The sequence below is a fragment of the Balaenoptera physalus genome, assembly GCF_965194825.1.
Source record: "Balaenoptera physalus genome assembly, chromosome: 5".
Lineage (NCBI taxonomy): Eukaryota > Metazoa > Chordata > Mammalia > Artiodactyla > Balaenopteridae > Balaenoptera > Balaenoptera physalus.
This window is the reverse complement of record NC_138884.1, coordinates 60,023,083-60,039,091: the sequence shown is the minus strand read 5'-3', so window position 1 is coordinate 60,039,091 and position 16,009 is coordinate 60,023,083. Positions and strand designations below refer to the sequence as shown.

General features: G+C 38.6%; 1 protein-coding gene across 17 annotated transcripts in view; it reads right to left on the bottom strand.

The window, feature by feature from the left end:
• LOC309661842 (uncharacterized protein) overlaps positions 1–16,009 on the bottom strand; it is a 90,545-nt gene that overhangs the window by 73,310 nt on the left and 1,226 nt on the right. For 15 of the 17 annotated variants that reach the window (XR_014264288.1, XR_014264289.1, XR_014264290.1 and 12 more), the window contains exon 2: positions 6,779–6,858. The exons of 1 other annotated variant lie outside the window; for it this stretch is intronic. The gene's annotated coding sequence lies outside the window, so the exon portion shown is untranslated. Of the gene's footprint in view, positions 1–6,778; positions 6,955–16,009 lie in introns of all 17 variants that reach the window. One more of the 17 variants, XR_014264297.1, reaches the window with a different exon arrangement.

Sequence of the window (16,009 nt, the reverse complement as noted above, 5' to 3'; positions counted from 1 at the left end):
CTGCACTTCAAATGACCGTGCCAATGTTTATCCTTTTAAGGAAAACAAGCTTAAGCCAAAGTCCAGAGGGACATTCCAGGATGTTTCACTCTGCATAAATCGCTTGGAACCTTTTCAGTACCAAGGGGTGTGATCAGGGAACCATAATAATGACTGAGATTGAATACTTTTCTTTTTGGTGAAATAGGATCAAACTTTAATATGTTTTAAAGAAAACAGAGAAATTTAAAATTTCCTGCACACTCAAGTTTATGGAGCAAATTCAGACTCACCACCCAATGTTTGAAGACTCAAAAAAGTGATTTGGAGGACAGTAGAGACGGAACTTTTATAAGGGCAGGTTGAAAGCTCAGAATTTAAAATATAGCCACTGACTTTGCTTTTGTTTTCACTGTAACTATGAGACGGCATACAACACAGCTGACTGCCTCTTTCATAAAGCTCTGCCTATTTTTATCTATTTTTATAATGGATATTTATGCAAGCTAGAGAAAAAAAGGTTATAAAGATGTGACAAAAAGATTATACCCTAGATAAACATATTACTATGCAAATTTCTTTGCAATTTAAAGATTTTTCAATTTGTTTAATGACCAGCTAATGTATAATTATATTGGATTTAACCAAATTCTATTACAAAAATAAAGAGTATCATCAATCTGTTAAGGGATTGAAAATTGTCTGGATTCAAAGCACACTTCAAGCTAAAAGGTAGAATTCTCAGAAGGGTATTGCCTCAGTAGTGGGGTCAAATTAATCCTTGCCTAAAGGGGATTTTGTTTTTTGTTTTTTGTTTGTTTGTTTTTGGCTGAACTGCACGGCTTGCTGGGTCTTAGTTCCCCTACCAGGGATTGAACCCAGGCCCACTGCAGTGAAAGCAGAGTCCTAACCACTGGACCGCCAGAGAATTCCCCTAAAGGGTATTTGGAACGCACACTAAGAAAGTTTAAAATCAAGCCTCGAAAGTCAAATTGATTCCAAATAACCTAACTGTATTCCAGAACAAAATGAAAAAATATTTAAAGTGATATAAAATATATAATTACATTTATAACCAACATAAAATTCACAATATTTGACATCCAATCAAAAATTACTAAATATAGGCACTCCACCTCAGTACTGTGTCTCATCAGTTTGATTTTCATTCTGAGCATCAGACTACTACTGCTGATTAGATAATGAGTGTTGCATTCATCAACTCTCATAGTTCTCCCTGTATAACTTTCAGATATATATTCTCTCTATCATTACCCCCAGGATAGGCCCACATCATTCATGTCAACAAATATCCTATGAAGGGCATCTTGCTCTGGGCCAGAAATTGTTTTATTTATTGGGATTCAAAAATGAGTCTCTGCCCTTGTTCACAAACTAAGATAATTCCAATTTAATGTAGCAAATGTTTATACAGATTAAATGAAGTGCCATAAGAAGATGTAGAAAAGAATGACTGGGGGACTGTGGAAAAAACATAATTATAAATGGTACCATCTCATAGGTCCCTATTAAATGTCAACGATCATTTCTAATCCTCCCAATAACTCTTCAAGGCAGTTAATATTCCCATTTTACAATTGAAACAATCTCAAAAACCTTAAGGAACTTGTTCAAGGTTAAGAGGCAGAGAAAACCTGGCTGATTCCCAACCCCTTGATTTTTCTACCATAGCATGCTATTTGCAAAGGGAAATAACATGTAAGTAATTGCTTCCTGGAGGTACCAATAGATGAGCTTGATCTTGAAAAATAAAAAAGAGTTAGAATTTACTAATGGTCAAGGGAAGAACTAAACTGAAAAAAGAAGGAAAAATGGGTACAAAAACATTAAAACCTGAATGATCATAGCACGTTTAGAGTAGAGTTTATTGTTCTAAACAAGTAGAATACAGAAGGGTGGGGCAGGGATACATTGGACAGAGAGTAGATAGTCATTTCTCAAAGAGTTTTGCTCCCTTTTTGAATTTCGCCCTCATATTTCACCTTCAATGCCAGAAGAATTATCCTGCTAAATAGAATGATGTCACTCATCTATGTATAAACATTCAAGGTTTCTCTTTTTTTCTGCAGCTTAAGCTCCGTATTTCTTAGCACTGATGGCACATGTGCCTTGTTTTTCTAATCTTTGAAATGGGTATATTTTGAATATCTATTTCCTCAGTTACTATAAGGAGATTTTATACACACACACACATACAGTCCCAGCCCTGTTTTTTATAACATATAAAATGGTATGTTTTTACTAAATGTTAGTGATTATTAATAATAATAATTATTATTATTGCTATTCCTTGTGCTATCATAGTATAGTGAGTCAAATCAGACATTTAGCAGAGATGTTTTGGTGAAAATAAAGAATGTTGAAACTGAAATACAAGTACTTCAATTGATTTTTTGAAAAATTAACACATTAGGAAGTGGAGTGTAGGTGATAAGATCTTATGGTTTTACTTTTTTCTTTATTTCCCTTTTTATGCCGGCCACAAACAATTTCCTTAGTTGGATATAATAATTAGCAAATATGACCCAACAGGCCAAAGAACCAAAACAAATTTTGCTCCATGTTAACCTTTATTTTAGATTAACTTCGCTGAGAACATTAACTAAGCTGTCACCCTTATCTGCAAGAACATTAGAAGCAGGCATTCCTGTCAGGAAAAGCACAGGTTGTACGGTAATTTACTGTGGTTACCTGTTGTGCAAAGTTTCAGGGAGTGATGAAATTGAAATGGCATTACTTCAGGTTTTTTTTTTCTGACTGGAAATTCTCAGCAGGTAATGTCTACAAACCAGGAACTTATAGTCACAACTTTGATCAATGAAACAAAATCATTGAAAGAATATTTTTGCCTATGGAAATTCGTTTTCTACATTTTGTGCATCAAGGGCTTAATTTCACACAGTTACTCATGTATATAAGAAAATTTTTTTCACAAGATAACTAATTACATGTGATGTATTATAGTATTTTCCTTTTTTAAATTCTATCCTATTGTATTCGACTCTGTTATATAATAAAATAATAGTTACAAGCCACAAAATTGATTTTATGACCTACTCATGCATCACAACTTGTAGTCTAAAAGCATTGCTCTAGTCTCTCATGACAGAGCCAAGCTTTGACAGTCCATGGTAGAGTCTATGTCCTTATTAGTGCCTTCCAAGGTACTTGGAGAGTTGATAGAGGTAGAATGCTTAGACCAGCTAGGTCCTTCACACACCCTGCCTATCATCCACCTTCAATCTGATTATCAGATCCTGACCTATTGTTGGAAGTCTCTGAGAATTCCATGGGATGAAGTGTTTGGAGCTGAGCTGGCACAAGTAGGAGGATCTCTGGGCTATTGGTACTCTGGGGGCTAGTACCTGTCATCATTTCTCATATATTTTCATTTGATTCCTAGGACAAACTAGATTGAAGATTTTAAATAATGCATTGTTTCCTAGGAGGGCTTAAAAAAATGAAATGCTCTCAGTAGGCTTAAGATATACATGGTGTCTTTCTTCCCCATCTTTCTTTCCTTGTCCAGAGAAAGACTGGCTTTGAGCCAATGGGCTTCTAAATTAGACATTCTTGGGTTTGAATTTTAACTCTACCTTTAGGGTTGTCTACCTCACTTTTCTCATCCATAAAGTGAGACTAATGATATCAACTTCATAGCATTCTTGAAATTATTAACACGATTATTATGAAAAACTCAGGCACTGCATCTGACCTAGAGTTGGGACCTAACAAGTATTACTCTCCTCCCCTTCCCTTGATTCTTTACCCCCAGAACACATATTGTTTCCAAACAGCAGTGGGCACAATCCCTGAGCTAACAAGCAACCCACTAAGGACACCACAGATAATCAAAAATTTTTCTTTGGCAGAACCAGAACCCAAAGCTGGGGTGTTACAGTCAATTAAGAAAAATTTAGCACAATGAATATAAACTACATTCCCCCCAAAATCAAATTAAAAAGCCTGTAAAGCCAGTCAACCACCATGTTTATAAGACTATGGTAATTGAGAGGCTATCTTAACTTTCTCTTTAGTGAAAAAAATAAGAAGAAATAAGCATACTATGTAACCATGTCAATTATTTCTTCTCTGAGTCAGACACAACAAGGAGATTGTACCAGTGTCCAGTTTTGTATGGGGGACAGCAAAGTTTGAAAACAAAAGGGTCACCAAGCATAAACAGAGTAAGGACTCTCAAGTCTTAATTACCAACAGCATCAGCTAGTCTATCTTCTACGCTGTAATTTTAAAGCATGGTATCCCGACCTCCATCAGATGTCAATCTAAAATCTATTGTCATTATTTCTTTGTCCTTCTGATCTCTTCCTCTAGAGGAGCAAACTTTATCCTTCCTAGTATATCTACATTCCAAGGAAATGCCAACCACAGTAGATACTTAAAAATGTGGTTAATATTTTTGGTAAGTTGCTGGGATAAGTAACTCAACTAAGCAAGAATTAATTAAGAAGAGTAATGCCAATAATTACCTAATCTGGTTTTCAACTGTCATAAAATACTTTACAGATGTGATAATCCCCCACCAAGTCATTACCATCAGCAGTGTTTCTAGTCTTTTTTCAGGTCGAAGTACATCTGAGAACTTTCAGGGCCATGCCAACGTTTCCCCTCATCTGTCCATCCACACCCTCCAACCACAATCACACAATATCACAAAATGTTCTCAGTAAATAATATTTAATTGTATATATATATATTTAAGGTGGACTGTATCATATGTGATACATAACCAAGTCACCCTCCCTCCCTTTTCCTCCATATTTTCCACCCACCTGTCTTAACTGGATCTCATGGTTCTTTAACCTCCTCTACTTCAGCACCTTCAAATGACACACTAGCTCAGTCACCCACAAGCAGAACGTCACCTTTGACATCATTATCTTCAGAATGGTGCTCAAGAGTAAAGACTCTGAAAGGCCTATCCAAAACTATAACTTTTTGTCCTAACTCTTCTACTCTCAAACTTACACTGAACATACCCAACATCCTATTGGGACCTGAAAGCCCCTCAAAGATACCCCCACCACCACTTTTTCAGTTTATCATACCTTATGCTGCTTTCTGCAACTTCCACCTCAGCCTGGACTCTGTGCTTAGTCATTTCTGCAAATTATGGTCTTTATGATTTACACCAGGCTAATCCCACGGCCTTGTTCACTCTCACTGTCTTTCTCTGTTTTTGCCCTTCAGCTACAAAACATTGCTGAAGAAATGAAATCATGTGAATTGGTATCAGTGTACTTTAATGCTTTCTAGTCCTAGGTGACCTTTTCCTGATATTTTACAATCCTTTTGTTCATTAAGATCAACTACCTTAGAGACTTTCAAGAAGGCGGAGGAGTAAGACGTGGAGATCACCTTCCTCCACACAAATACATCAGAAATACATCTACACGTGGAACTGCTCCTACAGAACACCTACTGAATGCTGGCAGAAGACCTCAGATTTCCCAAAAGGCAAGAAACTCCCTGCATACCTGGGTAGGGTAAAAGAAAAAAGAGGCAAAAGAATAGGGACGGGACCTGTACCTCTAGGAGAGGGCTGTGAAGGAGCAAAGGTCTCCACACACTAGGAAGCCCCTTCGCGGGCAGAGACTGCGGGTGGCGGAGGGGGAAGCTTTGGAGCCATGGAGGAGAGCGCAGCCACAGGGGTGCAGAGGGCAAAGCGGAGAGACTCCCGCACAGAGGGTCAGTGCCGACCAGCACTCACCAGCCCGAGAGGCTTGTCTGCTCACCTGCCGGGGCGGGCGGGGGCTGGGAGCTGAGGCTCCGGCTTCGGAGGTCGGATCCCAGGGAGAGGACTGGGGTTGGCGGTGTTAACACAGCCTGAAGGGGGCTAGTGCACCATGGCTAGCCGGGAGGGAGTCTGGGAAAGTCTGGAACTGCCTAAGAGGCAAGAGACCACTGTTTCTGGGTGCATGAGGAGAGGGGATTAAGAGCACTGCCTAAACGAGCTCCAGAGACGGGCGCGAGCCGAGGCTACCAGCACCGACCCCAGACACGGGTGTGAGACGCTAAGGCTGCTGCTGCAAGAAGCCTGAGTGCAAGCACAGGTCACTATCCACACCTCCCCTCCCGGGAGCCTGTGCAGCCCGCCACTGCCAGGCTCCCGTGATCCAGGGACAACTTCCCCAGGAGAACGCACGGCGCGCCTCACACTGGTGCAACATCACGCCGGCCTCTGCCGTGCAGGCTCACCCCGCCTCCTCCGTACCCCTCCCTCCCCCCCGCCTGAGTGAACCAGAGCCCCCGAAGCAGCTGCTCCTTTAACCCCGTCCTGTCTGAGGAAGAACAGACACCCTCAGGCGACCTACATGCAGAGGCGGAGCCAAATCCAAAGCTGAACCCCGGGAGCTGTGCGAACAAAGAAGAGAAAGGGAAATCTCTCCCAGCAGCCTCAGGAGCAGCAGATTAAATCTCCACAGTCAACTTGATGTACCCTGCATCTCTGGAATAACTGAATAGACAACGAATCATCCCAAAATTGAGGTGGTGGACTATGTGTGATTTTGTCTGTATAACTTTGCTTTTACCATTTGTCCTAGGGTTCTGTCTGTTGGTTTTTTGTTTTGTTTTGGTTTTGTTCTTGTTTTTAGTAGAGTTTTTTAGCACTTGTAATCATTGGTGGATTTGTTTTTTGGTTTGGTTGCTCTCTTCTTTCTTTCTATCTTTTTTTTTAATTACTTAATTTTTTTTTAATTTTTAATAATTTTTTATTTTAATAACTTCATTTTATTTTATTTATTTATTTACTTACTTATTTTTTTTCTCCCTTTTCTTCTGGGCCGTGTGGCTGACAGGGTCTTGGTGGTCCGGCCGGGTTTCAGGCCTGTACCTCTGAGGTGGGAGAGCCGAATTCAGGACATTGGTACACCAGAGACCTCCTGGCTCCATGTAACATCAAACGGCGAAAGCTCTCCCAGACATCTCCATCTCAACGTTAAGAATCAGCTCCACTCAACGACCAGCAAGCTACAGTGCTAGACACTCTACGACAAACAACTAGCAAGACAGGAGTACAACCCCACCCATTAGCAGAGAGGTTGCCTAAAATCATAATAAGGTCACAGACACCCCAAAACACACCACCGGATGAAGTCCTGCCCATCAGAAAGACAAGATCCAGCCTCATCCACCAGAACAGAGGCACAAGTCCCCTCCACCAGGAAGCTTACACAACCCACTGAACCAACCTTAGCCACTGGGGGCAGACACCAAAAACAACAGGAACTACGAACCTGCAGCCTGTGAAAGGGAGATCCCAAACAGTAAGTTCAACAAAATGAGAGACAGAGAAACACAGCAGATGAAGGAGCAAGGTAAAAACCCACCAGACCAAACAAATGAAGAGGAAATAGGCTGTCTTTCTGAAAAAGAATTCAGAGTAATGATAGTCAAGATGATCCAAAATCTTGGAAATAGAATGGAGAAAATTCAAGAAATGTTTACCAAGGACCTAGAAGAACTAAAGAGCAAACAAACAATGATGAACACAATAAATGAAATTAAATATTCTCTACAAGGAATCAATAGTAGAATAACTGAGGCAGAAGAACGGATAAGTGACCAGGAAGATAAAATAGTGGAAATAATTACTGCAGAGCAGAATAAAGAAAGAGAATGAAAAGAATCGAGGACAGTCTCAGAGACCTCTGGGACAACATTAAACATATCACCATTCAAATTATAGGGATCCCAGAAGAAGAAAAGAAAAAGAAAGGGACTGAGAAAATACTTGAAAAGATTATAGTTGAAAACTTCCCTAATAAGGGAAAGAAAATAGTCAATCAAGTCCAGGAAGCACAGAGAGTCCCATGCAGGATAAATCCAAGGAGAAACACGCCAAGACACATATTAATCAAACTATCAAAAATTAATTACAAAGAAAAAATATTAAAAGCAGCAAGGGAAAAACAACAAATAACATACAAGGGAATCCCCATAAGGTTAACAGCTGATCTTTCAGCAGAAACTCTGCAAGCCAGAAGGAGTAGCAGGACATATTTAAAGTGATGAAAGGGAAAAACCTACAACCAAGATTACTCTACCCAGCAAGGATCTCATTCAGATTTGACGGAGAAATCAAAATCTTTACAGACAAGCAAAAGCTAAGAGAATTCAGCACCATCAAACCAGCTTTACAACAAATGCTAAAGGAACTTCTCTAGGCAGGAAACACAAGAGAAGGAAAAGATCTACAATAACAAACCTAAAACAATTAAGAAAATGGTAATAGGAACATACATATCAATAACTACCTTAAATGTAAATGGATAAAATGCTCCAACCAAAAGATATAGACTGGCTCAATGGATACAAAAACAAGACCCATATACATGCTGTCTACAAGAGACCCACTTCAGACCTAGGGACACATACAGACTGAAAGTAAGGGGATGGAAAAAGATACTCTATGCAAATGGAAATCAAAAGAAAGCTGGAGTAGCAATTCTCCTATCAGACAAAATAGCTTTAAAATAAAGACTATTACAAGAGACAAAGAAGGACACTACATAATGATCAAGGAATCAACCCAAGAAGAAGATATAACAATTGTAAGTATTTATGCACCCAACATAGGAGCACCTCAATACATAAGGCAAATGCTAACAGCCATAAAAGGGGAAATCGACAGTAACACAATCATAGTAGGGGACGTTAACACCCCACTTTCACCAATGTACACATCATCCAAAATGAAAATAAATAAGGAAACACAAGCTTTAAATGATACGTTAAACAAGATGGACTTAATTGATTTTTATAGGACATTCCATCCAAAAACAACAGAATACACTTTCTTTTCAAGTGCCCATGGAACGTTTTCCAGGATAGATCATATCTTGGATCATAAATCAAGCCTTGGTAAACTTAGGAAAATTGAAATCATATCAAGTATCTTTTCTGACCACAACGCTATGAGACTAGGTATCAATTACAGGAAAAAATCTGTAAAAAATACACACACATGGAGGCTAAACAATACAGTACTAAATAACCAAGAGATCACTGAAGAAATCAAAGAGGAAATTAAAAAATAACTAGAAACAAATGACAATGAAAACACGATGACCCAAAACCTATGGGATGCAGCAAAAGCAGTTCTAAGAGGGAAGTTTATAGAAATACAATCCTACCACAAGAAACAAGAAACATCTCAAATAAACAACCTAACCTTACACCTAAAGGAACTGGAGAAAGAACAAAAGACCCCAAAGTTAGCAGAATGAAAGAAATCATAAAGATCAGATCAGAAATAAATGAAAAAGAAATGAAGGAAACGATAGCAAAGATCAATAAAACTAAAAGCTGGTTCTTTGAGAAGACAAAGAAAATTGATAAACCATTAGCCAGATTCTTCAAGAAAAAAAGGGAGAAGACTCATATCAATAGAATTAGAAATGAAAAAGGAGAAGTAACAACTGACACTGCAGAAGTACAAAGGATCATGAGAGATTACTACAAACAACTATAAGCCAATAAAATGGACAACCTGGAAGAGATGGACAAATTCTTAGAAAAGCACAACCTTCCAAGACTGAACCAGGAAGATATAGAAAATACGAACAGACCAATCACAAGCACTGATACTGAGACTGTGATTAAAAATCTTCCAACAAACAAAAGCCCAGGACCAGGTGGCTTCACAGGCGAATTCTATCAAACATTAAAGAAGAGCTAACACTTATCCTTCTCAAACTCAGACACTATAAAACTCTTAGAGGAAAACATAGGCAGAACACTATATGACATAAGTCACAGCAATATCCTTTTTGACCCACCTCCTACAGAAATGGAAATGAAAACAAAAATAAACGAATGGGACCTAATGAAACTTAAAAGCTTTTGCACAGCAAAGGAAAACATAAACAAGATGAAAAGACAACCCTCAGAATGGGACAAAATATTTGCAAATGAAGCTACTGAGAAAGGATTAATCTCCAAAATTTACAAGCAGCTCATGAAGCTCAATATCAAAAAAACAAACAATCCAATCCAAAAATGGGCAGAAAACCTAAATAGACATTTCTCCAAAGAAGATATACAGATAGCCAACAAACACAGGAAAGAATGCTCAACATCATTAATCATTAGAGAAATGAAAATCAAAACTACAATGAGGTATCACCTCACACCAGTCAGAATGGCCATCATAAAAAAATCTACAAACAATAAATGCTGGAGAGGGTGTGGAGAAAAGGGAACACTCTTGCACTGTTGGTGGGAATGTAAATTGTTACAGCCACTATGGAGAACAGTATGGAGGTTCCTTAAAAAACTAAAAATAAAACTACCATATGACCCAGCAATCCCACTACTGGGCATATATCCTGAGAAAACCATAATTCAAAAAGTGTTGTGTACCACAATGTTCATTGCAGCTCTATTTACTATAGCCAGGACAAGGAAGCAACCTATGTGTCCATCAACAGATGAATTGATAAAGAAGGTGTGGCACATATATACAATGGAATATTACTCAGCCATAAAAAGAAATGAAATTGAGTTATTTGTACTGAGGTGGATGGACCTCATCTGTCCATCTGTCATACAGTGTCTGTCATACAGAGTGAAGTAAGTGAGAAAGAGAAAAACAAATACTGTATGCTAACACATATATATGGAATCTAAAAAAAAAAAAAAAAAGGGTTCTGAAGAACCTAGGGGCAGGACAGGAATAAAGACGCAGACGTAGAAAATGGGCTTGAGGACATGGGGTGGGTGAGGGGTAAACTGGGACGAAGTGAGAGGGTGGCATGGACATATATACACTACCAAATGTAAAATAGATAATTAGTGGGAAGTAGTTGCATAGCACAGGGAGATCAGCTCGGTGCTTTGTGACCACCTAGAGGGGTGGGATAGGGAGGGTGGGAGGGAGATGCAAGAGGGAGGAGATATGGGGATATATGTATATGTACAGCTGATTCACTTTGTTATAAAGTAGAAACTAACACACCATTGTAAAGCAATTATGCTCCAATAAAGATGTTAAAGAAAAAAAAAGAAACATAAAATGGTGGTCAAAAATGAAAAAAAATTAAAAGATCAACTACCTTTGCACTTTCAGAAACTGTTGTTCCAAATCCTCACAATTTCCTTCAAACACCAGCTCTGTTGTTAGCCCTGATCACTCAGCCTGCTCTGCCCTCCTACTTTACTGTGATGACACCTAAACTCATCTCCCTTCATCCTCAGAACCTCTGTATCTTCCCCTTTTTCTCCTTTTACTTTGTTGATATTGAGAAATAATTACCCCAGCCTGATCCCATTTGCTAAATTTAAGCAATCAATAAAACTGATTACTTAACCTCAACTATGGAAGTACAAATTCATGCATGACTTATTTTCCTTTTGCTTTTAAAAGCTATTCTTAATTTTTGTTATTTTATTATTTTCCTTTATTTAACAATATTTTATATAGAATTTACTTTCAAGCACATTTTGCAAATGTGAACTTACTTGATTTTCATAATAATCATATGAGGACTGTTTTCAGGACTTTAAAAGAAGTAAAAATGTTTAGGTTGGCTATAAGCTGGTGGAATGCAGAATGGATAAAAATGAAGCAGATACAATGAGAAAAGCTGTAACAAGAGATCACATGGTACAGGAAAAACAGAGAATAAGCTCTATTCCTGATTTTCTATTTATCCATTCCAGCCCCAAGTAATAAGTGTTGCTATTTCCTGCCCTGGCCATGTATTGATTTCTTTCCTGGGCTTCTGCAAGTACCAAATAAATGCTAATACCATTGCCATCCCCTCACACAGAGCTTTTATTTTGCTTATGTTTGTTTGATAAGACTTCAGTTACTTGTGACATATGTTCTGTGTGTCTCTTTAAAAACAATGCATGTACAAATGGACAAAGTCAAGAAGAGTAAAAACAAAAATAAAAGTATTTCTGATGAAAAAAATATGTGGAACGTAGTAAAAAAATCATTGGAAAATATACTATTGACAACATTTAAAAATCAAGTTTTTGATTCTTTATTCATAATTCTTCTAGCTAAAACCCATATTGTGACACCACGTGTATACTTTTATTTGTGATTTATACACTCATCTATTGACTTCCTAAATTTTGCTTCCATAAAACCACAGTCATCATGATTTTATTCTCCAAAAACATCTTATAACATAAACTACGTATTTCCATGGAGAAGTTTCCCTTTTCTCTGTGCTGAGTTCCCTTTTTTAAAGTTGTCATAGCACCATTTCTTCATGTTACATTACCTGAACATGGTAGCATTTATTTAATCAGGACTACTTCCATAAACATTTAGGAAACAATTTTAAGAAAATAAAGATGAAAACCTAATTTGAAGCAATTTTTAAAAATCTTTAAAAAATTGCCCAAAGCCAATATTTTTGAAGGGTACTTAGTGTAACTTGAAATGATTTTAAATTGTTGCAAATTGCTCAAATCATCCAAACCTTTACTATAGATATAACAACAGAAGTTACCTAACATTCAGAGGGGAGTATATTGGATAGATATTAATGAATGTCAAGTTAAGAGTTTGGAGTCTATCCAATTTTGCATCTCTTATAAATCCTGTCCTAGCACCTTATAGACAGTCGGTGGTTAATAAAGGTCTATTGAACTGAATATCCACTATCTCCTCATTTTCTGTCTTATCCTGAACTTTTTATTTACTCTGACCTTCCCACACACCACTTAGTACTTGGTGAATTTGTGCACATAGGTCATGGAAACACCTTGAGATGGATTTAGGAGCATTCTAATGGAGGTAACATCTGAACTGGTTTCTGAACAACAGATAGGGGCTACACATAGCCTTCAGTGACCAGGTCTTGCCTCCATCTCTCCCCCCTCTCCCTGCCTCACAGGTTTAGCTCCAGATACATGAATTGCTGGCTGCTCCCAGTAGACATGATACTCATTCTAGCCTTGATGGTTTTGTTCATCTGGTCATCTCCTTCTGGAATGTATCCTCTATCCTTTGATCTCCCAGTTCACCTGGGAAAAATTCATCCATCCTTTAAGACTCACTCAAGAGGCACCTTCCCTCCAGAGAAGCTTCTCTGAAGTTCTTCTCTGAGAGTTTGGCCCACCCCCTTCAGAAATAAGGTTAGGTATCCCACCACTATGCTCCTATCATATCCTGGGCATACTCTTCATGGGATTTACCAGGCTGCTTCATAATTTTCTGTATGTATGTCTGCTTCTCCTGTTAGACTGAAAGTTTTGCGATAATGGAATGAATCTTAAACTTTTTGTATTCCTTGAACACAGCATGTTTCCAAACTCATAAATGCTAACTTTAAAATGAACAGATGGAGAAAAGAAGGGACGGAAGGATTTAACTAGTGAAGAAATCAGTCTGTTAGAAAGATAACTTTAGAAGCAATATGAAAGACGGAGGTATTTTTCTGAACTCTTTCACTGCGAGTGATGGAATCACAACTCAAACTGGCTGAACAAGAGAAGAGAATCTATTGCTATATAACAGCGAAAGTCAAAGGATTAGACAGGACAATGCTACACTCAGGTGCTCATGCATCTTCAATAATCTTGTCTGTGCAGGCCAGGTCTGTGCTTTCCTCTGTGGCAGTCTTCTCTCAGGCAAGCTTTCCCCAAGTCATGGCAAGACCTTGGGTTTCCATTTTACCAGTTTAGCAATCCCAGCAAGAAGCAAGAGCACCTCAGTTCCCTTTGTTCCTGCACACCTGGCATTGTCTCATTGGTCAATCTTAACTCATTGGCTCCACTGTGAACCCATATTGGCTTGGGCAAGGGCATAGGTAGGAAGCAGGGAACAGCACTGCCGTAGGGTCACAAGCTCCCCGTCTTCAGCTCAGAATTGAAGTCACCGCACCTTAATCACATGGACTGACAAGGGCAGAGGTGAGGATTTCCAAAGGAAAACCAGGGCTCTGTTTTAAGAACAAGCAAGGCGAATTCCCTGGCGGTCCAGTGATTAGGACTACGCTTTCACTCCCTAGGGTGCCGGTTGGACCCTTGGTCAGTGAACTAAGATACACACTGTTCCGGCGCGACCAAAAAAAAGAAAAAAAAAAAAAAAGGGAGGTCGGTGCCAGGCAGGAGACAGATAGAAACAGCAAATGTAGTAGAGCTTGGAAGGGGAGGTTAACAACGATGTTCAACTGAGTGCTCTTAGAGGGATGGGAAATCTTGGGATCTGTCAATAGTAGCATGTTCAGTCATCTTCATTTTCTCCCTTCAGTGTAGAACCAGAAACGTTATACACAAACTATAGCTGTTAGGAAATGGGAGGGGTGGCAGTGTCAATGGCAAAGCTCTCAAGGCAAGCTAGGATAAAGCAGAGCCACACCACTCATTCTTGCTGGCCAATTAGCAAGGTCAGTTTTCAGCATGGAACAACGACCCCAGATTTTGCAGGCATAGTACATTGTATTAGTCAGATCTCAAAGATACAATAAAAATTACAGGGTAGAATGGAATTTAGGAAGCTGAGCTCCTATTTTAGAGATGACTTCATTGAGTTAGTGATTGCATTGGTTTATAGCTTGTACCTATAAAAGAGGCATTCAGGACATGTTAACACAAGAAGAAATTTGCTTATCATGATAGACTTCATAACACTGATGCTCTTAACATTTTCTGAAACTTACTATGGGGCTGTCATGAATTAAATAATGGAAAGAGGTACATTATAAAAGAAAAAAAAAGTCTTTCTTATTCCTTCTTGAAAGTAAATGATTTTAATTTAACAAGTTCTAGGAGTCACATTACAGATAATTCTACAGATAATGAGTTGATTCTTGAAGTATCTCATCATTTTGGCTGCTACTGTAAATAAGCTGAAATTCTACTCCTCCTGGGTGTTTACTCACGTCTTTGGGTTGGGTCTGGGAATCATTACAGCTAATACTTTTCATTGTTTGAGCAGCTAGCTATTAATGCCCAAGGCAGAGAGTCATTTCTTAAATATTTTCCCATAAGTGAATTAGGAAGAATTTTACTCTTATTCCTATTCTATGTGGGAAGTGATTGAAAACAAAATTTCAAACAATGGATTTTAAAAATCTATTCCAAGATTCCCAAAGAATACAGATGCATCCCTCTTACAAAATTTCTAATGCTGAAAATTTTTAAAGATAAATTAACAGATGTTTCTTTGAAAAAAAAAAATTTTTTCTGTTTACATAAGGATTCACTATAGACTGTTGCTGTTCATGTAAGTATCTTAATCAGGTCGGGTGCTATAACAAAATATCATACACTAGGTGACTGAAATAACAAGCACTTATTTCTCACAGTTCTGGAGGCTGGGAAGTGGGATCAAAGTGTCTGCAGATTCAGTATCTGGTGAGAATCCTCTTCCTGGTTTGCAGATAGTGATAGTTGCCTTCTTGCTGTATCCTCACATTGCAGAGAGAGAGGATAAGCTCTCCGGGTGTCTTGTCTTATAAAGGCACTAATCCCATCATGAGAACCCCACCCTGATGGCCTCATATAAACTGAATTACCTCCCAAAGGCCCCATCTTCTTGTACCATCACAATGAAATATAGTGCTTCAGCATATGAATTTTGGAGGACCCAAACGTCTAGTCTATAACATTAAGGTTGTAAAACACTTCTATTTTGTTTATTTAATAAATATTTATACAGCATTTAGTATGTGCTACTCTTCTACAAATGTTAACACATTTAATACTCATAACAACTCTGTGAGGCAGGCACTATCATTAGCTCTCTTAAACAGAGGGAAAGCGAGAGCAGAGAGAGATTAAATAATTCCCTGCGGTCCCATGGCCATGTGGCAAGTAAGTGTGCAGCTGAGACTTCAGCCCTGACTGCCTGACAAACTCTCAGCTGTCCCTGAGGTAGACCCACTCCCTCAGCTCCCCAGTCCTTCTCACAGCATCCACAGAATATCACACACATCCCTGAGGTTCTCATCGATCCAGGAGGATCAACTTAAACCATCTGCTGTTTAATCCAAAAGGGATATTGGAATTGATGGTGAAAGTG